At 42.0% G+C, this 24,185-nt stretch overlaps 1 protein-coding gene across 4 annotated transcripts in view; it reads right to left on the minus strand.

Moving 5' to 3' along the window:
- VEPH1 (ventricular zone expressed PH domain containing 1) overlaps positions 1 to 2,701 on the minus strand; it is a 135,230-nt gene extending 132,529 nt beyond the window's left edge. For all 4 annotated transcript variants that reach the window (XR_004540684.1, XM_033959270.1, XM_033959268.1 and 1 more), the window contains exons 1-2: positions 2,458 to 2,701; positions 954 to 1,346 (exon numbers count right to left, since the gene is read on the minus strand). The gene's annotated coding sequence lies outside the window, so the exon portion shown is untranslated. The remainder of the gene's footprint in view (positions 1 to 953; positions 1,347 to 2,457) is intronic.
- Positions 2,702 to 24,185: the final 21,484 nt, after the last annotated feature.

Raw genomic sequence — 24,185 nt, forward strand, 5'->3', positions numbered from 1 at the left:
CTCATAACTTGCTGGCGCCCGATATTTTTGGCTCACGGTGAAAAAAGTTTGCTCACAACACCCGCCCGCTTAGAGGGAACACTGGTTGTAACCCTGCACATTTTACTGTAAACTGAACTTTTTCCCTAAAAACAGGGAAAAAGTGAAGTTTTCAGTAAAATGTGGGGGGTTACAACCCCCCACACCCCCCACAACGCCCCCACAATGCGGCACGATGTCTATTCCACATTTTACTGTAAACTGAACTTTTTCCCTAAAATCAGGGAAAAAGTGAAGTTTTCAGTAAAATGTGGGGGGTTACAACCCCCCACACCCCCCACAACGCCCCCACAATGCGGCACGATGTCTATTCCACATTTTACTGTAAACTGAACTTTTTCCCTAAAATCAGGGAAAAAGTGAAGTTTTCAGTAAAATGTGGGGGGTTACAATCCCCCACACCCCCCACAACGCCCCCACAATGCGGCGCGATGTCTATTCCACATTTTACTGTAAACTGAACTTTTTCCCTAAAATCAGGGAAAAAGTGAAGTTTTCAGTAAAATGTGGGGGGTTACAACCCCCCCCCACTCCCCACAACGCCCCCACAACGCGGCGCGATGTCTATTAAGTAAAGTGGGGGGGGGTTCCCCCCCACGCCCTCCCATCGGAGCGCTAAAAACAGTAATTTAGAGCGGTGCGGTGGCGCGCGCTGCGCTCAATTGTCTGGGCGCGCCTTTGTCCCGGCGCGCTTTTGACATGACACCATATAAAAATGCATATAACATGTTTTAAAATTAATCCCAATAGAAAAGCATGACTTAGCACCAGTCTATTTCACAGCTCACAGACTTGAAAGAGAATCCTTATGGTAAGAGTTTCAGACACAGTATCTCCCAGCTAAAGGATATATATTTCAAAAAGGAACCTATTTTTTTTTTCTCATAAAAAAGAATGTGAACACCATACTCCACCTGTTAAGAACAAATGAACGAAGTCATCTGCTGATGTCATATAAAAGAAAAGGTCTCACGTCTGCAAGTTATTTTTCAAAAGTACACGTGCGAAAACCGGAAAGGGGTAAATAAAAGTGGGAGGGAGGAGAGACGCCATCATGGAATCCTGGAATGAGTCATCTGAGAGAAAACTTTGGGATGTTCTCAGAAGGCCACTAGGAAGGTGAAATACTTCAGTATCGCAACAAAAGTGGCACGGCTGCCCCTCTGAGTCCCCTATAAGTACACTCCTGCTGCTACCACCACTTGTCCTGAGGTCTCCAGTGCCTGGCAATCACTTTGGCATCTTTTCAATAAGTCTTTTGACCGAGCCAGATGCTTCTCTTGCTTTCATTTTTGTTCACAGTCGCTCTGAAACGAGAGGTATAAGACACTGCATCATTGTGCTTAAAATGCCTTAGAAAAATAAATAAATAAATGAGAAACGGTAGCGGCCATGTAGACAGTTTGCATTAGCAAGCACGTAGACGCAAAAACTCAAGCATTTTAAACGCTGTACACCACCTTGAATGAATTCCTTCAAAAAAAGCAGTAAATAAATCTTGATAAATACTGTACATATATAATGCAGTCGTTCTTCTTACCTGCATGCCTCTACCCTCACTAATTTTTCTAAAATCACATGTAAATATCATCTGAATTATGATTGGGACATCACAGTGTATCATACTAGTATCTTCTCTACAATCATCCCACTAAAATGGAAATTAAGAATGCTACAGCCCCCCCAAATTAAGATTCAAACAGTTTTTATTGATACAAATATCATCAAATACAATAATACAGCATCAAAAAAAACATCAATATGTATCAATTATTAATAAACATAATAAAAGACAAATTCCAATATCAATAAACCCCACTTGTCTATATGAGTTTGAACCTTTACCTTCCCTCTCTATACCCACCCCTTCCCACCCAATAGTACTCTCTACCCAATGATATTCTCATAAATAAAGAAATCTAACTTAAAATCTCATTACAGCCCTTAGGGTACAAAACTTGCAAATAAATACAGCATCAAAAGACATCAATAATGCATCAATTATTTAAAATACATAATAAATTTAAAAAAAAATTTTTTTTCAATTTCATTAAACCCCCACTTATCTATATGAATTTGAACCTTAACCATCCCTCTCCACACCCACCCCTTCACATCCAATAGTACTCTCTACCCAATGTTACTCTCTTCATTTAACTTAATAAAAAGCCCAATTAAGAGATCCAACTTAAAATCGTATTACGACCCTTATTATGACCCCCCAAATTAAAAAAATGACACATTAATATTTATCAAATGCTCTTTCTTGAAGCTGATACAGATAATTGCACGAACACAGACGAGTTTAGGTTGCTTGTAACTCTCATTGAACCAAAATCTGTAATAATATAAATGCATAGCAAGATTGAAACTTCCTTTCGGCTTCAGAGCTCTAGTGGTGATATGTGCATTTGTTACCTTTCTCAGATCCCCCCTTCTCAGCCCCCTCTTGCTGGTATGCGAGGCTGTTGGCTCAGTGCACAACCTCTGAAAGCAACCGCAGAGGCTATTCAGGTCCCCGGGAGCTGTCATGTGGAATCAGGCAAGCAAAAGAGACTTTTCCGCAGACTGATCCAGCCCGATTCTCTGTATAGCGCTACTTGTCTAGTGAGGTGAACAAAATAAATGCTTCCAAGTTGACAAGATCTCAAATAATTTGATGTTACCTAATGCTGAGCCGGTGGTTAAGTCCTGTCAATGAATAACTTGTGTGGAGCAGCTAGGAAGTTTTGGAAGGTAACACAAGATAGCAAATGGCCTTCTGACGTCAAGGAAAGGAGCAGACAAGCCAAAAACGAGAGGGAAGCCAAGAAATAGTGTGCTGTTGCCACCCAGGAAACTCTGTTTACTGAGATTTCCCCAGAGGTTCATTGTTTCCTGCATGGATCATTTGAAAACATTTCTGAAGACTTGGGTATATTTGTGCATCACTTTGCAGCCCGATTACATCATGTGGCAAACACTTGGCAATTTAGATGCTCAAAGGGTTGGGGTGGGAGGGCCCTTTTATAAAAATCTGACCTTTGTGCAGACAATGTTTTGTTGTGGGACTACGGGCTAGATTCACAAAGCAAACCGATCGTGCACCGATCGGTTTGCGACCCCTTTGCGACCAGATTTCCCTTGGGCCCCATTCACTAACCTCTCCTGCGATCCGCTTCGGATCTGTGCATGCAAATGAGGTGAAACGCATGCAAAGTAGGCAGGGACACGATTCACAACACAAAATTTCACATCCGACTGGGCTGGCCGATCAACTGAAGAAGCGACTGCTGGGGACCAGTCGAAAACGTCTTTCCGACTCTGGAAGCCCTGTTCTCTGTCCTGCTCGCCGCCCTCTCCTACCTGCTCGCCCTGAATCGCTACATCACCGCCCTGGTTTTCTCCTGTCCTGACTTCCCTGAATCTCTCCTACCCTTCCCTGTCCTTCCCCACCCTACGAGCCCGTGGTTTTAACCCGTGGGTTTAAAGAGGGTTAAAACCACGGGTTGGCAGGGCTAAAAACTAATAATAAAATTTAAAGTAAAAAAAAAAGATTGCAGCTCAGACGGGCATGCGCAGACCATCTACAGATAGTCTGTGCATGCATGGGGATTGCAGAAAAGCAATCCATGCCGGCAGATGGGGGCGTTCCTCCGATCACCCCCATCTGCATATTTTAGTTTCCTGAATTCATTGGGCCTGCCTGGATTGGGCCTGATCGGGCAGGTTAGTGAATCTGGCCCTAAGACCTTCTTGAATGCCATACATTATGAGAATCAATCGCTTTTAAGCCGGATAATTTAGGAGAGATAGTAGACTGAGGGGCAGATTCTCAAAACTAAAATTTGCCTTTAACTTGCTCGCCAAACCAGTTCCAGCCGGTTTAGCGTGCATGTATTTTAGCGGCAGATTATCAAAATGGCTTACCGAGGTCTTTTCCGAGTTTTCTAGCAGTCTCCGATACTGCCATGCAAATATAGTATAACGAAGTTATTGATATTAAAATGATCACTCTGAGCGATTCTCTGACCTCGTTGTGCCACATTTGAGGCCAAAATTTGCCAACAGGTCTGAACTTTCGTTGCCTTACTTTCTGATCAGTGTATGAGCGCTGATTAGCTCAGGCATTGATAGCAGCCCATCAGTTTTTGACACAAATGTATGAGAATCTAGTCCTGAATATTGTTATTCCGTGACCCACAGATCTGTGCGTGCAGCTTAATTGTTTAACAAGCTAATCAGCACAGATAATTGGTAATTAACACCTAATAATGGCTCCTTCGCCCTTGAAAAGAGGAGACTGAGAGGGGACATGATTGAAACGTTCAAGATAATGAAGGAAATAGACTTAGGGCCAGATTCACTAAGCAAACTGATTGTGTACCGATCGGTTTGTGACCACTTAACTATCAAATTTCCATCCGGCCTGATTTACTCAACTCCCCTGCGATCCGCTTCGAATCCATGCATGCAAATGAGGTGAAATGCATGCAAATTGGACAGCGACCCAATTCACTACCCAAAATTTCAGATTCGACTGGGCTGGCCGCTCAACCCATGAAGCGACTGCTGGAGTCGAAAACGTCTTTTCGACTCTCCAGCTCTGCCCCGTATCTCCTGCCTGCTCACAACGATCTTCCAGCCCTGCTTTCTGCCCTGAGCTCCTACTCTCTGCCGCCTTCCACAAAACTCAAAATGACATTTTCTCAGCATAAGCTTTGAAGATTTAAGTGCAGTTCTAGGGCTTATAGGCTGAACTCTAGAGGCTGCTATGTAATGTAATGCCAAATGCCTAAAAGACATTTACTTCTAGAGAAACACTGGACAAGAAATGATGCCACTGGGTTAAAAGGTCTGACACTATCTGATTAATGAAAGCAATTAAAGAACGGCAGGGTAAGTGCTTGTTTTGGAGTTCAGCAGAAACCCTCAAATTAAAAGGTCTCTAAAGATAAACTAATGCTAAACGGATCACAACTGGCCATTTTATTTCAGAATGCCATAATTGCTTACCACCACTTTGCCTTTAGTAACTGCCTGTATTGAGAATAGAAAAATCAATCTTGCCAAAGTTCAGTGATGATGGAAGTGCTGAGTTCCACTGAAGAGTCTATTTTTAGAAAAAAAAACAACAAAAAAAGCGCATTTCTCCAAATCCAGCCATTTGCAAGGGTTTTGTTTATTGAAAGATTCTTTACTGCTACTAATGATTGGATAGTCAATTCAGAGCGGTTCACATGAGCTTCTGCAATGGTGTTACTCCAAATGAATTTCAGTATTAATAATAATAATAATAATAATAACAGCTTATATACCGCAATACCATGAAGTTCTATGCGGTTTACAAAAGATTAAGCAAAGGTACAAATTGACTGACTTCAAGAGGGGAAGAAGAAAGAGAAGTAATTAGACAGGAAATTCATTGTTGAGGAGAAAAGTGATCAAAAGGACAGTAGGTCGCTATTGAGAGGAAAGAGATAAGTGGATCAGTTGTCAAGATGTTTTAGGAACAGGTGTGTTTTTAGACGTTTCTTAAATTCCTCATAAGTAGAGGGCGAAAGTAATTGTTCTAGGTCTTTACCCCATGATGCTGCTTGGTGTGAGAGAAGGAATTCATGGTGTTTTTTCAGTTTGCAACCTCTCACTGGGGGGGAAACGAAGTTGGAATGTGAACTTCTCTTGTGTCTGTTGGTTGAGAAGGAGAAAAGGTCAGTATTGGTGTTACATGAAATTTATGAGCTACTATAATGATGTTACAATACATGAGCTTCAGAGTTTCAAGTTATGATATTACAATATAAGCTACAATTTATGAGTTTTTATAATGATGTTACAATAGACAAGCTTTCAGTAATGGTGTTACAATACATAAAGATGTTACAATGCACGAGCTACGATTTATGAGTTTTATAATGATAATGATGTTACAATTCATGAGCTATGATATATGAGCTGTAGTACAGAATTAGAAAGTTTCTGTGATGGTTATCCATACATGAGTTTCTGTTGTTGGTTTTGGTGCTTTTGGGCATCCTTGTGTGGTGAATGTACTTATCCGTGATGAGTGTTCATTATTTACACGCTATCTTCACCCTATATGTGCATTTTAGATTACTATATTTACCAGTGGTCTCAAATTCAAACCATTTGCAGGGCCACATTTTGGATCTGTAGCTACTTGGAGATCCTCAGAAAAAATAGTTAATATCTTATTAAAGAAATGACAATTTTTCATGAGGTAAAACTCTTTATAGTTTATAAATCTTTCCTTTTGGCTAAGTCTTAATAATAATATTGTAGTTTATAGCTAAAGAGACATGATCAAGAAACTGTTTTATTTTACTTTTGTGATTATGATAAACATACCGAAGGCCTCAAAATAGTACCCCAATCCCAGGGTCATGGGAGGTTCAGGACATTCCTGGATGATTGGTTGGTAACACACATGTATTCTCAAAGGAGGAAATGACTAAAATATTTCATTTTAGTACTGCTGAGTTCACCATGGAAATCACTATTTCACAGTAGTGTGGTATCACAAGTTGGTGTCTCCTGTGGTAAAGGAATGGCACAAATTGTGATCAACTTCACAAGGTGTCTTATTTTTCACCCGGAAGTATCTGGCCAGTAATCAGGCCTCTTTTTAAAGCGACTTGCACTGTCAGAAAGATGTTCTGTCTGGAGTGTCCCCTCTCTCCAGCAAAGACCACAAACCTCCTCCAACCCTCCCCCAACCCTGCCCAAAGGCAAATCAATACCAAAGTGTTTAAGCCATGCTCCAACTATCCTCTGGCCCTCCCCAAGACCCCCTATCCAGGCCTACCTGAATGAAATTCGACCATGTCACACCACTACATAAAAATACTCACTGGTTACCGATCCCTCACATAATCCCCTATAAAATAGCCATCATAACCTTTAAAATTCAACAATCAGAATTACTAGCCTTCCTGGATAATCTCATAATTCCATACTCAATTCCGATGACTCTCAGATCCACAAATCAACACCTCTTATCCATCCCCTCTTTAAAGGTAATAAACACAAGATGTACGGAAATTTTCTTGATCACCACTCCCCAAATCTGGAACCATCTACCACTTTACCTTAGAGAAGAATCTACCCTGGAGAAATTTAAGGGCTCCCTCAAATGCTTCCTTTATACTGACGCATTCGAAAGATAACAAAATACTTAGGTAGACTAACCCTCTTTTTAATCATAGTCTAGGCCTAATCAAAACAGCAATTATTTCTAGGTAATTCCTGACCCCTTCCTATCTAAATTGTAGTTCTCCCTTCTATCCTCCCCCAAAGTATGTCAAGCTTAATGTCTTTTGTTTATGTGTCTCAAAGAATATTTTATTTCCACCATAAATCATTTAGAAACTTTTTATAAACTTTTTTTTATAAAATTTTAATAAAATCTGAAATCTGATCGATGGTATAAGGATCATAGTATAGGAGTGATCTCCATCAAGCTTACTCATGCCAACCCCAGGTTTAAAATGATGGACCCCTAGTGGTAGTCTTGTGATACTAAAGTTAGATGTCAGACTGCTATGTAAGGTACTTTCGCACTTTTCCTTGGAGCCTGAGAAGAAGAGGGGGAGGAACCACCCTTAAGCGCATTCATTGGGGTGTGTCGCACAGGATGCATTTGGCGTTTGCGACACTCCTGCTCCCAAGGGATGAACACTGCTGTACTCTGGTGTACAGTTGTTCCTAATAGACAGAAGAAGAGTGTAATGATGGCTGATGTTTAAACTGAACAGTGCTAGTTCCTTGTTAATTCTTTATATGTGTACACTGGCTTTATAGTATGATTTTACTGGTCGCATTTTAGCATCATTTTATAGTTTTCTCAAGCTCCTGACCTGATGCAGCCCTAGTGTGGTCAAAACACAACATGTGGGGTCTTTTTTATGTGTTATGTGTCTGCAACAATTAAAGTTACTTGTATACTTCACTTTGGATGATCTGCTGTTTTGATCACCATCTTGGATTTTGCAGACTGCCTGCCCTGTTGCTTTTAAAGAGTATAATGATGGCTGATGTTTAAACCGAGCAGTGCTAGGGCAAAAACCTGTATTATGGGGAAAGGCAAAGAGGATACAGAAAAGAGGAACTGAGGTTAAGGGTGGTTATTTCATTAATGCAAATTAAGTTAAAAATGTTGGGGAAAAGGGGGGGGGGGGGGAATCTGTAAAGCTAAATCGAATTACAATGTCTAGTTTTAAGAGCTGAAACTCCAAAGCTGTGAGGGGAGAATTGGTGTTTTGAGAATTTTGGTTTTTCACATGAGTTTATGTTAAATAAAGCTGCTGTTTAGCAGCTCCAGATGTTGGCTTCTGGTTGTGAGGTCCTGCTGAAGCAACCAGTAGGGAAAGTGCAAGAAACAAGCTTGGACAAACCTGTCCCCTGGGTGGTGCCAGGGCTATGGTGGCATGACCTCAGGTTGCTTTACGTGGTTACAGAATAGAACAGGGGAAATAAAACCACAGATTCGAATACCCAAAAAAAAAGTGGGATTGTCCCAATCAGAATGATGGGCACAAATAAAGTGTCCTTCAACTCATCTGATGGTTCAAATGCCTTTATTCATCCAAAAGCTCGTTAATTCATCCAATGACTCAACGTCTCGACATGTACATGTTTCGGCCAAACCGGCCTATCTCAGGAGTCTTGAGAGTCTTCAGCAGGTGTATCAGATAACGTAATGCATGAACATGCAGACACCCTAATGGCGGCTGTCGGAACTTGTGGAACAGAGCTTTAAGCCGGAAAACATACCAAATGTTCAGCAGTTGAAAAAAATGTTTGGTATGTTTTCTGGCTCAAGCTCTGTTCCACAAGTTCCGACAGCCGCCATTAGGGTGTCTGCATGTACATGCATTACGTTATCTGATACACCTGCTGAAGACTCTCAAGACTCCTGAGATAGGCCGGTTTGGCCGAAACATGTACATGTCGAATCATTGAGTCATTGGATGAATTAATGAGCTTTTGGATGAATAAAGGCATTTGAACCATCAGATGAGTTGAAGGACACTTTATTTGTGCGCATCATTCTGATTGGGACAAATCCCGCTCTTTTTTTGTGCTTTACGTGGTTGCCATTTTGGAATATTCATTTTCAAAATTAAAATAAATACATAAATTGCATCATAAATTTCCTGTGTGGTTTGGAAGCTGTAGATCAAGTTTCCCTTTGAGCTGCATGGGGATAGTTCCCACCTTAACAAAAAAAACAATATATGCATATTGGGGGAAATTCTACTAGGGTGAATCAAAAATTAAAGGCAATTGTTAAATTAAGATAAACGGAACAGAGCTAGCAAAATGCAACATACGTACTCATACATTGCCTGTCAGATAGTTTGTCCACATACAGTGCAGTGCTAGGCCTTTAGTCATCTGGCAGCCACAGGGTCAGAAACATGGATGCTCCATTGAAAGGTTGCACCATCGTAGAACAATGTGCAGTAGTGCACTTTCTTTAGGCAGAGGGAGTGAAACTTGTGGAAATTCACCATCGGATATTATGACAACCTACTAGCAACGCAAGCAGCGAAACTTGATCACCTCATCGCCAACATGCTGACAACAACGACCGACTTCAAATCATTTTGAAAAGAAATCAAAACCCTGTTATTCAAAAAATTTATCAAGAAATCATAACACATGTCCATGTCAGTCCCCACTCTTGTAAATTTCCCTTCAAAGTCTCAACCACGTAAAAAGCACCCTAATTTGTAATTTTCCTGGAAATGTCCAGTTATCTTCTTTTGTAATCCGCCTAGAACTGCAAGGTACTAGTGGAATAGAAGTCACTAATGTTATATAATATAATATTGACTCAATATGGACATAGGACCATGAATCAACAAAAGGTTTATGATTGCAGGGTACAGATAGAGGGTTACTCTACAGGTCATTAAGCAAAAAGCGTATGAGAGTTTTAGGGTATAAGCACTATCAGGTCATGGACCTGAGGGGCCGCCGTGTGAGCGGACTGCCGGGCACGATGGACCTCTGCCCCGACAGGGGCAATACTTATGTTCTTATGAGTGGGTATGAACAGGTGTAACCGATGAAGATCGTTCTGGATGGCCATCAACATCGCATACAGAGGAGCGCATTGACAGGGCGGATGCCTTGATTAGAGAAGAGCGGTGGATAATGGTGTCTCAACTGGCCACAGATTTGGATGTCAGCTATGGACCTGAATTTGCCAAAATGCATGATGACTTGTGATACAGGAAAGTCTGCGCACCATGGGTTCCCAAACGGCTTACCGATTTACACAAGCAACAGCATATGAAGATTGCAACCCAGTTCCTGGGACAGTATGAAGAAGATCTGAATATTCTGGAGAGAATCGTCACCAGCAACCAGACACGGGTGCAAAAGACAAAGCGTGATGAAGTAAAGGAAGAGGGGCTCACCTGGCTTTGGGAGCAGCCGTAAAACTTCTCTGCAGGAATGCAGAAGCTAGTGGAACAATACAACAAATGCGTCGTCTTTCATGGGGACTATGTGGAAAAGTGATATGTCCGATTGCTCACAGTTACTTCTATTCAAGACGTTAAATATAGTTTGCCTTTACTTTTGGATTTACCCTTTTGGATTTATATACAGCGCTGAAAGTTAGACACCGAAAATAGAGAATGACACAGTGACAAAATTCATCACCGTCCCCGTCCCCACGGATAACCGCGGGAAACCATCTTCATGTCATTCTTTAAAGAGAGAGGGAAGAATCAGAGTATGAATGGCCACAACCACTGACCCACAAGCTTTGCTTTGAAGAATGTTGGTGTAGAAGGACTGAGGTTGAGAATGACAGTCTCTGGTATCCAGAGCAGATATTGTGATGTCATAATGCCTCATTCCACCAGTGCCTAAGAAACAATCACATCAGTGATGTCACAATGGCTTCATTATCCTTGGCTCACATAAGAATCAGAGTATGAATGGCCACAACCACTGACCCGCAAGCTTTGCTTTGAAGAATGCTGGTGTAGAAGGACCGAGGTTGAAATAGACACTAGAAAATGACATGGGATTATTTCCCGCGGTTATCCGCGGGGACGGGAACGGTGATGAATTTTGTCACCGTGTCAGTCTAAAAGGTCAGAGCTCTGCCCCTGTTCTACAAAGGGGGCCCGACCTTTATAGATTACTAGCATAGCACAAAGATTGCGTCTAACTTTGGGTGCTGGACTTACGCCTGATAGAAACAGGTGTACGTCCGGTGCCCAAACTTAGCTATGGATCGACACTATTCTATAACTTGGCACCTAACTTTTGGAAATACCAATGACCCGCCTATTCTCCTCGCATGGGCATGCTCTTTTTTGGGTTAGGCTCGGAAAAAGTTAGGTGCCAAGTCTTAGAATAGTGCATAGAGGAGTTCTGTGGGCAATTTCAATCAAGTACCAATTAAGTGACTAATTGGTGCCTCCTTTTACAAAACCGTAGCAGGAATTCTATAAGCATCCGAGCTGTTACTGTTACGGCCAGCGCTAAAACCCGCACTATGGTTTTGTAAAGGGGGGGCTACCTATATAAAATCTAGGGGATTCTGTGCAGAATTTGAAAATGATGCATATCCATTTACACCTGCTATTATTATAGAATATTATTTAAAAAAAGTATCTCCAACTTATCCTTATAGTCCTAGAAGAGTTGCAATACACAAACAAAATGTCAATGCATAATAAAATAAATTCCTTTTAGGGAGGAAAGTATCAACGTTGGCTACTGATAAGTCTCAAGGGGTAGCTAATTCCCCCCAAAACAGACATTACAATGTATTTGATGCATAAGAATATATGCACATTTTTGACCATTCAGTGTCGGAGTAGCATGAATATTATGTTCTAACCTACTAGCAGATTAAGAAAGTTTATAATAGAAAGGCTAACAGTCTGAACTGATAAGATTAAATGTAAGAAATATGACAAGTAATTTACTTGTTCATGAAAAGATAAATATGCAATAATAACATACTGGTAATGGATTAGAATACTGAAGGAACACAACTTTGCGGCAAGATTTATACCTTTCTCAAAGACATTACACTTCCCCCCTCCCGATTCAAGTTTCTAGGACTCGCGATTTCGATTATTCGTGATTTCCTAAAACCGAAATCACCCCACCTCCCTCCCACCTCCCGGACCTCCCCGGACCTTACCTGGTGGTCTAGCGTTCTTTCGGGGCAGGAGCAATCTTCCTATGTTCCTGTCCCGTGCAGATCACTCATACAAAATGGCTGCCGTGAGTTCCCCTAGTCTCTTGAGTAGGAAGATTGCTTCTGCCCCGAAAGACCGCTAGACCACCAGGTAAGGTCCGGGATGCCGGGGGGAAGGCGGGAGGGAGACAGGGGTGGGTCAGAGCCGGTCTAAAAGTTATTCGCGAATTTTCAAAATTTGCGGGCTGCATCTGCCCCTAACCCCCGCGAATATTGAGGCAGGAGTGTATAAAGCAAGTTTTTCAGGAAATAATAATAGTTGCTACTATATCAAGACCTAATATACTCGTATAAGAAAGCGTTTCTATAAAACTGCTCATTTTTAAAATCAAATGTTTACTATTACTCATATCACTTTTTATCCCTTCATGAAAATAGGTGTGGAACCTTCCAGAGGTGTAGCGAGGATGAGAGGCGCCCGGGGCAGTGGTGCCCCTCCCTCCCTCGTTCTTCTCCGATACCCCATGTCGCATGCGTGCCCCCTTCCCTTCCCCCGCACCTCTAGCTGTTCACCACCATGAGTAACAACTTCAACGTGCTCCTTGCGACCCCCCCAGCGGCTCTCCCTCTGACATCGCTTCCAGTGCGCGGCACCCAGAAGTGAAGTCGGTGGGAGAGCTGACGTAGTCATGAGGAAAAACAATGACGCTATTGCTCATGGAGGCGAACAACTAGAGCAGGGGTAGGGAACTCCGGTCCTAGAGAGCTGTATTCCAGTCGGGTTTTCAGGATTTCCCCAATGAATATGCATTGAAAGCAGGGCATGCAAATAGATCTCATGCATATTCATTGGGGAAATCCTGAAAATCCGACTGGAACACGGCTCTCGAGGACCAGAGTTCCCTACCCCTGAACTAGAGGTACGGGGGAAGGGAAGTAGGGCGCACACGAAGGGAGGAGTGGGAAGAGGAGGAGGGGTGCTGGAGCCACCACCAACATGGCACCTAGGATGGACTGCCCCCTTCACCCCTTCCCCCACTGGAACTTTCTACTGGTACACTGATAACAGTACTGTGCCCGCAGTCCTTTACGCCAGTCCTTGAGGCCCACCCAGTTTCAAATATATGAAGCAGACAATATCTGGGAAATTTGGTAAATGGCACCTACCGATAGGCGCCTTTATTGGAGGCAGTTACGTTGGTAGGCATCTCCAGTCATTGAATAACAAGCCCAATCAGCGCTGTTAATCAAGTTTCAAGTTTATTAGGTATTTATATACCGCCTATCAAGATTATCTAAGCGGTTTTTACAATGAGGTACTCAAGCATTTTCCCTGTCTGTCCTGGTGGGCTCACAATCTATCTAATGTACCTGGGGCAATGGGGGGATTAAGTGACTTGCCCAGGGTCACAGGAAGCAGCGTGGAATTTGAACCCACAACCCCAGGGTGCTGAGGCTGTAGCTCCAATCACCGCGCCACACATTCCTCCTTAATAAGGAGTAATTGAAAAGTAGACGCCTGCAAGTAGAATGCAATTCTGTAAGAGGCCACTTAGAAAGTTATAGGCCTCCTAAGAAAAAAACAGGTGCTTAGAAACGCTGCTGAACGTCCAGAAAGTTTGTTTTGATTATCGGCACTTGGATGTCCTTGCTATTAGGATGTCCAGGTGCTGACTTAGGCAGGTTTTTGGACATTTAAAAGTTTTGATTATGCCCCCCCCCCCCAATTATTCTTTATATCCCACAACTTAATTTTTTTTATAGCACATATTTTTTTATTATGTATTTAAAAAAACACAAAAAACCCTGTTCCCAGACAGGTCTGATTGTTGGCTTATTGTCATTTGCAGTGCTTCAGTTACTTACCTTGTGCTGCCACCTACAGGCCATTTCAAAATAGTCTAGCAATGGGTCTAAAGATCCAGGACTTCAAATCGAGGATTGTGATTGTGATTCCAAGTTAATGTGTGATTCCAAGTTAATGTGTACCGAAAGCAAAGTTAATTACACCCGAGTGAGTACAGTCATCAATGCTGGGGCAGTGTAATTGTCTCAGAGTTCAAAGTATTGAAAAGGTTTCTGAACCTGTGCACTTCATTCCATGTTATGTTATGTGCAATCTTAAATCCCGCCAAATCCTCAAGAATTAGAGTGCTAGGTGGGTTACAGGCAACATATTGTTATATGGAATTTTGTATAGAGTTAAATAAGTTACAAAGAATTATATATGCTACATAGAGTTATTAAATTACTACTACTATTAATTATTTCTATAGCACTACCAGAAGCACACAGCATTGTACAGAGTCACAAAGAGTAAAAAAACAGTCCCTGCTCCAAAGAGCTTACAGTCTAAACAGGCAAGACAGACAAACAAGATGTCATGGATACAGTTAAGGGGAACGGTTAATCTGCTGGCTGGGTTGGAGGGCAGAGGGGAGTACAGGACAATCAAGCCATTGTGACATCACTGATGAGGTTGGCTCTTATTGGTGGAATGAGGCATTATGATGTCACAATCTCAGTTCTGCCTCCCAAAGACTGAAACTCTTCACACTACTACTAAAACTATGAATTATTTCTATAGCACTACCAGATGTACGCAATGCTGTACAGAGTCACAAAGAAGACAGTCCCTGCTTGAAAGAGCTTACAATCTAAACAGGTAAGACAGACAAACAAGATGTCATGGATACAGTTAAGGGGAACGGTTATCCAATTATACATACAGTCTGAGGTAATAAATAGCAGCTGACCTCAGTGGCATAATAAGGGGAGCTGAAGGGGGCAGTCCACCCTAGGTGCCATGTTGGCGTGGGCGCCAGCTCTTCTTCTCCTCTCCGCCCCCTGCCTCTTCCCATTCCTCTCCTCCACGCGCTCCCCTCCCTTCCCCCATCCCTCTAATTCAAGTTGCTGTTCGCGGCGGTCAATGTGTTCTTTGCGACCCCTTCGGCTCTAGTTTCCATGTTTATTTACATTTTAATATACCGACCATCATCGTGTATCTGGCCGGTTTACAAAGCTAAAAACATGAAAATAAAATGGGATGGAAGAAAAAAAAAAAAAAAGTAAAACATGAAGTAGACGAGGACGATGACGTACATGAGCTTGGGAGTGGGAGGGAGGAAAGTTTAGAGAGTGGGAGGAAAGTTTATAATTACATCGTAAAAAAATAAAAGTAAATGAAGGTAAGAGGGAAGGGGAAAATATACCAGGAGAGGGTGTCGCTTCGTAGGAGCGGTTCTTTTTGTGGGCTGAGTTGCAGTTGAAACGAGATACTGTCAAGCGCTATGAAATGCATCTTGGAATAAGAACGTTTTTAGTTTAGTTTTGAATTTATCGAGAGAATTTTATGGGCGAAGGTGAGATGGCGTGGCATTCCATAGAGTTGGGGCTGTAACGGAAAAGTCTGTATTTCTGATGTAGTAAAGTTCCTTGATTGGGGGGGGACAGTCAATAAGTTCTGGTCTGCTGATCTAAAGGTCCGAGGTGAGGAGAAAGGAATAATAAGTTTATCGAGAAAAGCTGGTGTGCGCGTATGTTTAATTTTAAATGCAGGCAATAAAATTGTATACGCAGTGCGATGTGAAGTGGGTAACCAGTGCACTTCTCCCGCTGATGTCATTTCTGGGTGCCATGCATAGGGTGCCGACTAGGCAGCTAAGCTTGTTCAGCAGCGCTCACAAATACACAGTACTTTGTTTGCTATTATTATTATTATTAGGATTTTTTTATATACCGCCTATCAAAGTTTTTTTTTTTTTCTAAGCGGTTTTACAATCAGGTACTCAAGCATTCTCCCTTAGAGAATGACACGGGGACAAATTTGTTCTCGTTCCCGCAGGAACTCAATTTCCCCATCCCATCCCTGCGAGCTTTGTTGCTGTCCTTGACCCTGATCCATTCCTTTAAGCTCTGCCTTAACTGCACAAGCCTCTTATGATTTTAAAGTGTTTGAGGCTTGGGCAGATGAGGACGGAGCTTTCAGGAATGGGGCGGGGACAGGAAAAGAACTCGCCTGGTTGGGACGGGAAAATGATTTCCCGCGGGGACGGGGAAAAAATTTGTCCTCGTGTCATTCTCTATTTGCTATCAACCCCGGAAGAAGGCCATTTGTGACCGAAACACAGACCATGTCGGGTCCACACCACAATGTCTCTAATGTGTATCATCGTTTTGAAGATCTTCTGAATAAAATTTGTATCAAGATCATCGATTCCACAGCTGTTGTCCTTTTAGATTTTTGTGAAACAGTGTGTATACTGTGGTTGTGCGAATTTCGATGGGAAGTGAGTTCCACACTTTTGCTCTTTGGTAGATGAACCTTTTGCTGTGAGATGTCCTGCATTTTATATCTTTCAGAGTTGGGAATGACAGGGTCAGTTTGCAAGAGTTACGTTAGTCCACAGATCTACCTAATAGTTCAGTAAATGTGTAGTGCCTCTATAGAGATTTCAGTTAGCGTATAGGTTAGTATCAGCTCTCTGGGATGTGGGCAGGGCAGTGTTTCTGGCTTATCCTGATGCCTATGAAGGATGTGATTCAGGTAAGCAACTCTGTTTTCTTCACTGACAAGCAGGATGAAAGAGCCATTTAAGTAGATTCTCACAAGCTGAGGGTTGCAGAAGTGTACAGGTTCATGATATTATGGGGGCGGAGTCTGGGGCAGAAATTGAGCGGGGTCTGGCCCGCGACTTAGCCTGTGTTTTGGATTTCGGCCCTTTAATGTGATTGAGTTTGACACCCAAGCACTAAGTAGACAGTCTTGTGGAACTCAAGAGTCTAGGACAGCTTAGTGTTTGCGAGAAGAGGCCAAGGGCTTCGACATAGAGTTTGCTCTTTTTCCGATATCTTTTCTACTTTAGCAAAGATCTCTTTCTGCAAGACACACATGCTTTCAGCATGCTGTAGAAAGATTTACTAAAGATGACTAAGAATATTAATAAATGAGTTCTGCATACATCTTGCTGTGGAACAACTCTAGGACATTGTCAAAAGATGGCAGTATTGTCTCCTTAAACTTGGGATTCCAAAGTAACATTTCAAGTAGTTCAAAGCACCAGCCTATATCATCAGCATGAAAATATCTAACCCTTATAGCATATCCTGTATCCTGTAAGTACATGAATCTTTACTATGTAATTCCATCGGATAAATTCAGATATCTTCTAATTTGTAATTCTCAACTGTATCATGTAATGTACATGAATCATTGTTATATAATTCTCTCGGTAATGTCCAGATATCTTCTAATTTGTAATCCGCTTAGAACCGCAAGGCACAAGTGGAATAGAAATCACTAATGTAATGTAATGTAATGTAATATGCATTGTGAAACTAAAAGCATTATTTGTTCTCTAAATGCAAAAGAAATAATGGAAGTGGTTAGAGCTACAGATCCAGTACCCTGAGGTTGTGGGTTCAAGCCCCGTGCTTCTTCTTATGACCCTGCCCCAGGAACATTAGATAGATTGTGAGCCCACCAGGTCAGATAGGGACAAATGCCTGAGTATCTGAATGTAAACCGTTAAGACAATTAATAGGCGGAATATAAGTAACTAAAATAACGAAATAATAAAATTAATAAGATGTCAGTAGGTGAACTATTGGCTTTACCAACTAAAGCAAATATTTGCTAGCTATTGTCTAATGCTTTTTTGTTACTTTGTAACAATATGTATCTTTAGAAGATTTGTTAAAATATATCAAATTTACCCCCTCTTTTACAAAACCGTGAAAGCGTTTTTTTTAGCGCTGGCCAGCGCGCTGAATGCTCTGAGCTGCTCCCAACACTCATAGGAACTCTATGAGCCATTGAAACAGTGCAGAGCATTCAGTGCTCTTGACTGGTGCTAAAAACTGCTTTCGTGGTTTTGTAAAAATGGGGGGGGGGGGTAATGAATTATAATGGCTGTAGTCTAACTGTTGTACTACTCTTTCTCTCTGCAGCCATTATGAAAATTCATTAGTGGCAAATCCAGGAGTAGCAGTGGGCAGGAAAAAATAGAGTTCTTTCCTGTCAACAAAGATGCCACTAGACCACCAGGGTGGCTACTCTCCTGGAAGGAGAGGTGAGAAATACCATACCACAGGAAGGGAAAGAGAGAAATGTCAGTCCAGTGGAAGGAGGAAGGAAGGAGAGATATGCCAGCCCAGGAGAGGGAAGGAGGAGGGAGAGAGATTCTAGACTAGGGAAGGAGGGGAAAGAAGGGAAGGAGGAGAAAGAGATGCCATTCTGTGAGAAGGAGAGGAGAGGAGAGGAGAAAGCTGACAGACCATAGGAGGGGTGAACAAAAGACATAGATGTCAGACCATGGGAGAGATATGGAGGAGATGGTGCACAGGGATGGAGGGGAAGGGAAGAGAGATGGAAGATATACTGGTTATGGATAGATGAGAATGGGGAGAAAAAAAGAGGGAGGAGATGGTACACCTGGATGGGGAGGGGGTGGAAGGGAATGGCAGAGTGAGGGAAGAGATGGTGCACATGGATAGATTGGAAGGGAACGGAAAACGTGAAAATTAGATAAATTTGAGAAGAAAGCAGACAAATGAAAGAAAGTTGAATGTTAAAATTTAATGCCAAATATGGATGCATAGCAGAAAGTGAAGGAGGAGAGAAAACAGTCAATGGATATGAAGGCCCTGGAAACAGAGTTAAGGGCACAGACAGAAGGAAGTGCAACCAGAGACTGGGAAAAGATGAGTTGAAAAATTAAATCACTAGACAACAAAGGTAGGAAAAATGATTTTATTTTCAATGTAGTGATTGAAATGTGTCAGTTTTGAGAATTTATATCCATTGTCTATATTTTGCACTGTGACCAAGTCCAGGTGTTCAGGTAGGAATGAAGGTTGAGAAGCATTATTGGTGTCATGGCCTCAAGTAGAAAAATATTTGGTGGCTCTCCTTCTGCCCTTTTCGACCCAAAACAGCCTCACTTAAAAATTACTGGAAACCACTACCCTAGGGTTACCATATGGCTCAAAAAAAAAAAAAAATAAAAAAGGAAGATAGATTGAGACATCTGGGGTTTATTTCCATTGCCTTTTAGAAAGTATTTTCAGAAGGCACTTACAAGCTAACCTAATTGTCCTGCACTAAGAGCTGGTGATAGACATTCAGGGACAATTCTGAGGGGACTCAATGCTCTCCAGCAGGCTGCATTCTTTCAACTTCAGTCAGATCTGGGGTCCCCCTGTAGAATGGAAAACCAGGGCAACTGCACAGGTTGTACATAACCACTCTAACACTGGCCTTGTAGGTATGTCAAGATCAACAAAGCCAAACAATCTATGAATTAAAAAAAACTGCAAAAAGTGTGTTTGGGGGTGGGGGATGGAGGGGGGGGGGGTGAAGGGAGATGGAATCGAGAGGGAAAGGGAAGATAAAAAAGTAAAGAATAGCAGGACCTGAATGACTTAAAGAATTTGAGGTGAGAGCACCAACACACCAAAAACCCAGAAGAACCAAGATCTCCACAAAACATGTATGAAAACCACAAAGAATGGAGTCTTAACTATATCAACCGTGGTGGTTGAGAGTGATGCTAAAATGACCCCTGAAGAAGGCTCTGCATAGCCGAAACACGGACCATGTTGGGTCTCATCAATAAAGCCTCAACATTCAAGAACAAAAAGTTTGGGTCATTTTAGCATCGTTCTCGACCATCAAGGTTGATATAGTTAACTTAAGACTCCATTCTTTGTGGTTTTCTAAACGAATTTGAGGTCATGAAAGAGTAAAAAGGGTGGAAGAGAATGGATAAGAGAAGATGAAACTGCAGAAGAAGAGGTTCTAGCTAGGTACTTGGGACCTGGGTTGGCCACTGTTGGAAACAGGATACTGGGCTTGATGGACCTTCGGTCTGTCCCAGTATGGCAGCTCTAATGTCCTCTTGTGAGCCAAGTATAGGGCAATCAAGCCATTGTGACATCACTGATGGTCGGCTCTTAGGCCTTGGTGGAATGAAGCATTATGAGATCACTGTCTAAGCTCTGGAATGTTGCTTCTCTTTGGGCTTCTGCCAGGTACTTGAGACCTTGGTTGGCCATTGTTGGAAACAGGATTCTGGGCTTGATAGACCTTTGATCTGCCCAGTATGGCAATTCTTATGTTCTTAACTTTGAGTCATGCTCTGAGCCTGCACTTTCCCTTTACAAAAATGTATTTTCAAAAGAAACAGAAAATCACACAATTTATTCATGAACATTTGCCCACATGTTTATTTGTTGCTTGAAATTGATACATATGATACTTTGAAAGACAAACAGTGGTTAGTAGATAGTAGTATTGATGCTACAACCGTTTAATATAGCTTAAAATATACTTAAGAGAAAGCTAAGCATGATAGTAACAACGAGCAAATATAAACCAGTGACAAACTCTCTGGGTGCCAGAAAATCAATCTTCCTGTTCAGGCCACTCTCCTTACCATCAACAACTACTATCGTATCAAGCAGCCATATGGGGGTAAAGACTTAGAAAAACTAATCGCACACACAAACAATTATGGAGAATTTAGGAAACACCTAAAAACTTACCTGTTCTTGAAATACCTAGGCAACGAACCAGGACATCAGCCCCCCCTTGTAACACCAATCACATACCTGAACTTGTAAACTATTAGCCCTAACCCCCAATCACTAACTATGAACCACTCCACTCAATCCATGAACTATTCCCAATTCTTTGTAAGCAGCACGGCACTTCTTGGTCCTGCAGCACACAAACTATTGTTATCATCATTAATGGTATTTTCAGATGTATACTACTAGACTCTTTAATTCGTTGTATTTACAGCTTCTCTTTATTGCATTTACTTACAGTTTCTCTCTATTGTAAACCGCCTAGAAGTCGCAAGATTATTGGCGGTATATAAGAATAAAGTTATTATTATTATTATTATTAATGAGCGCACAGCCAGCGCTGTAACCATATTAGCATCTTTTTAATCATGCCAAGAGTAAAAGTAATACGTTTAGCAAACACAGAACTGGCTGACATTAAGACAAAATACTGAACCGAGCTGCAAGCTGTAATGACTTTGCGGACTAGAAATGGATATGGTAATCGAAAACCAGCAAGGAAGGAAGATGGCGAGAGACAATTGTTCTGTTGCCTACCCTCAACAAAACCCTCTTAAAAGAAAGCATATGGAGTAAAAAAAAAAAAAATAATAATAATAATAATACTAAAAGGAATTAAAGAGTGATATGGACACAGTGGCCAGTATCTCTCCAGCTGATGTTCAATCCCCCTACACTAGGGGTGTCAAAGTCCCTCCTCGAGGGCCGCAATCCAGTCGGGTTTTCAGGATTTCCCCAATGAATATGCATGAGATCTCTTAGCACACAATGAAAGCAGTGCATGCAAATAGATCTCATGCATATTCATTGGGGAAATGCTGAAAACCCGACTGGATTGCGACCCTCGAGGAGGGACTTTGACACCCCTGCCCTACACTGTAGTTATACCTGTGAGATTTTGTACAGTGCTTAATTTCTACATCGCAATACACCGTGGAGTTCGATGCGGTTAACAGGGGTTAAATAGAGGATCGTACATAAGAGGTGAGGGTACAATGACAAGTAACATAGGAGTGTAAATAACAAAGGATCGTGGCAGGTTAGAGTCAGATACCATACAGGTGAGGCGACGTAAGGAGAGCTCAAGAAATAGAGTTTTGCTTTGAGTCTTCCTGTTTATGGTTTATTGGGACTTTTATATACAGAGTTCTTTCGTTACCTGATACAAATGTCTGCTTTTGGCGGGGTGGATGTGAAAATCTAAACTTTGCATGATATAATTATTAATGGAAGACGTCCAACTCTTGGCGCACCCAAAGCCTGCCCGGAACATGCCTCCAACATGCCCCCTATAGATTTGAACACAGAGCAGCTAGAACGCTTACCATGTGGATGTTTTCCTGTGATAATGAAACATTGTAAAAAAACAACAACATCCAAGGCAAAAAAATAGGATGTTTTTGGTTAGACCTGTTTCAATAATGACTAATCCCCAAATTCTAAAGTTGTGTGCATAGCCAATGTACGCACACAAGTTAATTGGCCTAATCAGCACTGATAAGTGGCAATTAACAACTCATAATTGACACTAATTGGGACCAATTAAAAGCTATGTGCAGAGCTCAGAAAGCGCAATTCTGTAAAAATATGCATCAGTTGCAATGCGCAAAAGGGGGGCACGGCTGGGGGGTGGATCAAGGGCGGATTGGGAGCATTCCTAAAAGCTAGGCATATTGTTACAGAATACGCCCGATGCGCGCGTAACTTCAGCACGGGCGTTTAGGCCTGGTTTTAGCTGGCCTAGATGCCTGTGCCCGTTATGTGTCACACACCGACGTTAAGCGTGATTCTATAAAAGGTACACGCACCTTGTAGAATCACGCGATGTGCTGCTCTAGTCGGCACTGATTATTTAGGCAAGATATAAAGAATCAGGCCCTAGGTGCCAAAAAGGGTTACCAGATGTCCGGATTTCTCCGGACATGTCCTCCTCTTGCTTAGTGTAAACTTGAGGTCTGCAAGGGAACGGGGATTGCGGAAATCCCGTGGGTCCCGCGGGGGTCCCGCGGGAATCCCCCCCTATTCCACGGGACTCCCACGGGGACCTCACTCTAGCCAACGGGACTCCCATGGGGATGGAAGGCTTTGGAAGCAGGGTTTGTCCATATAATATAATGGACACAGCCTTAGTAAAAGAGGGGGTTTATAAGTTAATTACCTGAACAGAAAACACAAAAAGGGTTCCACCAAAGAGATTCCACAAGGAAAACAGCAGCGCAAACACAAAAGAAACTGTGGAATTGATGATCCTGTCAGAAGTAATTGCTGCTTTTTATGGGGACGGGCGGGGATGGAGGTAATTCCTTGCGGGGATGGGTGGGGACGGAGAGGATCCTGACGGGGATGGGTGGGGACGGAGAGGATCCTGGCGGGGACGGGCGGGGATGGGTGGCATTTCTGTCCCTGTCCCTAGTGTAAACCGCAAGGATCTGCATGGTTTTGTGGTATACGAGTGACATGTTATGTAAATACCTTTTAATGGATCAGGCCTTTCATACCGCTACATGCTTAGCTCCTACCCTCAAATTTTCAGAGTTAAACTAATCATGAAAGGGAATTTTCAGTCAGCTATTGGAATACAATCAGGAACGAAAGGCTCTGATCTCTCACCAAGGCTAATAATCACACTAACAGCTTTACCTCAAAACAAAACCCAGCATGCAGTGTTAATGCCAAACGGAGGATCATTTTTCTCCAAATGCTCAGGCAACAAAGAGATTCTTAAATAATAAAGTCCTTGTACTAATGTATTATTTATATTAGGTCATATGTCAGTTAAACAGCATTGTACTCATAAATATATAATGTCGCATAGTACTTTCATTACAGTTTAATAGTTTGACTTTCATCCACTGCACGATTTTACATAAAAAACGCTTTCGTTTTGATACCCGTGCATACATTTTAACCGAAGGTGCCTGTAATAGTCTGCTAAGTATTTGAGTTTGTTCTGTGGTGCATTCATTATCTCAGTCCACGCCAACTGCTGAATACGGCATAGAGAAACAGGTTCTTTTGAGGGACAGCTACAAATCAAAGTAAATAGTCTACAAAAGAGAAACATTAGAAGAATGCAAATGAGTGCCCCGATAAAGCAACCCAGTCAGGATGTTGTCATTCATTCACTTATAACATCCCGCACTCATCAAAGCACGGTGACTGCGTATGTCCGCGATCCATCACAGGAGAGAGCTTCTAAGTCTTACACGGCAGATTTAGTACGTGCAGCCGACCCTAAAAGTAATGGAGGAAACCATGGAGGAGAAAAGGACTTTACTTTTTTAAAAATATGATTGTGTTAACTCAAATGCCAAACTATTAGTAGGAATGTCTGCATGCAAGTTTCTTCAACTCTGTAGTATCTCTGGTCAGGGCAATGAAA

This window comes from Geotrypetes seraphini, chromosome 9, assembly GCF_902459505.1.
Source record: "Geotrypetes seraphini chromosome 9, aGeoSer1.1, whole genome shotgun sequence".
Lineage (NCBI taxonomy): Eukaryota > Metazoa > Chordata > Amphibia > Gymnophiona > Dermophiidae > Geotrypetes > Geotrypetes seraphini.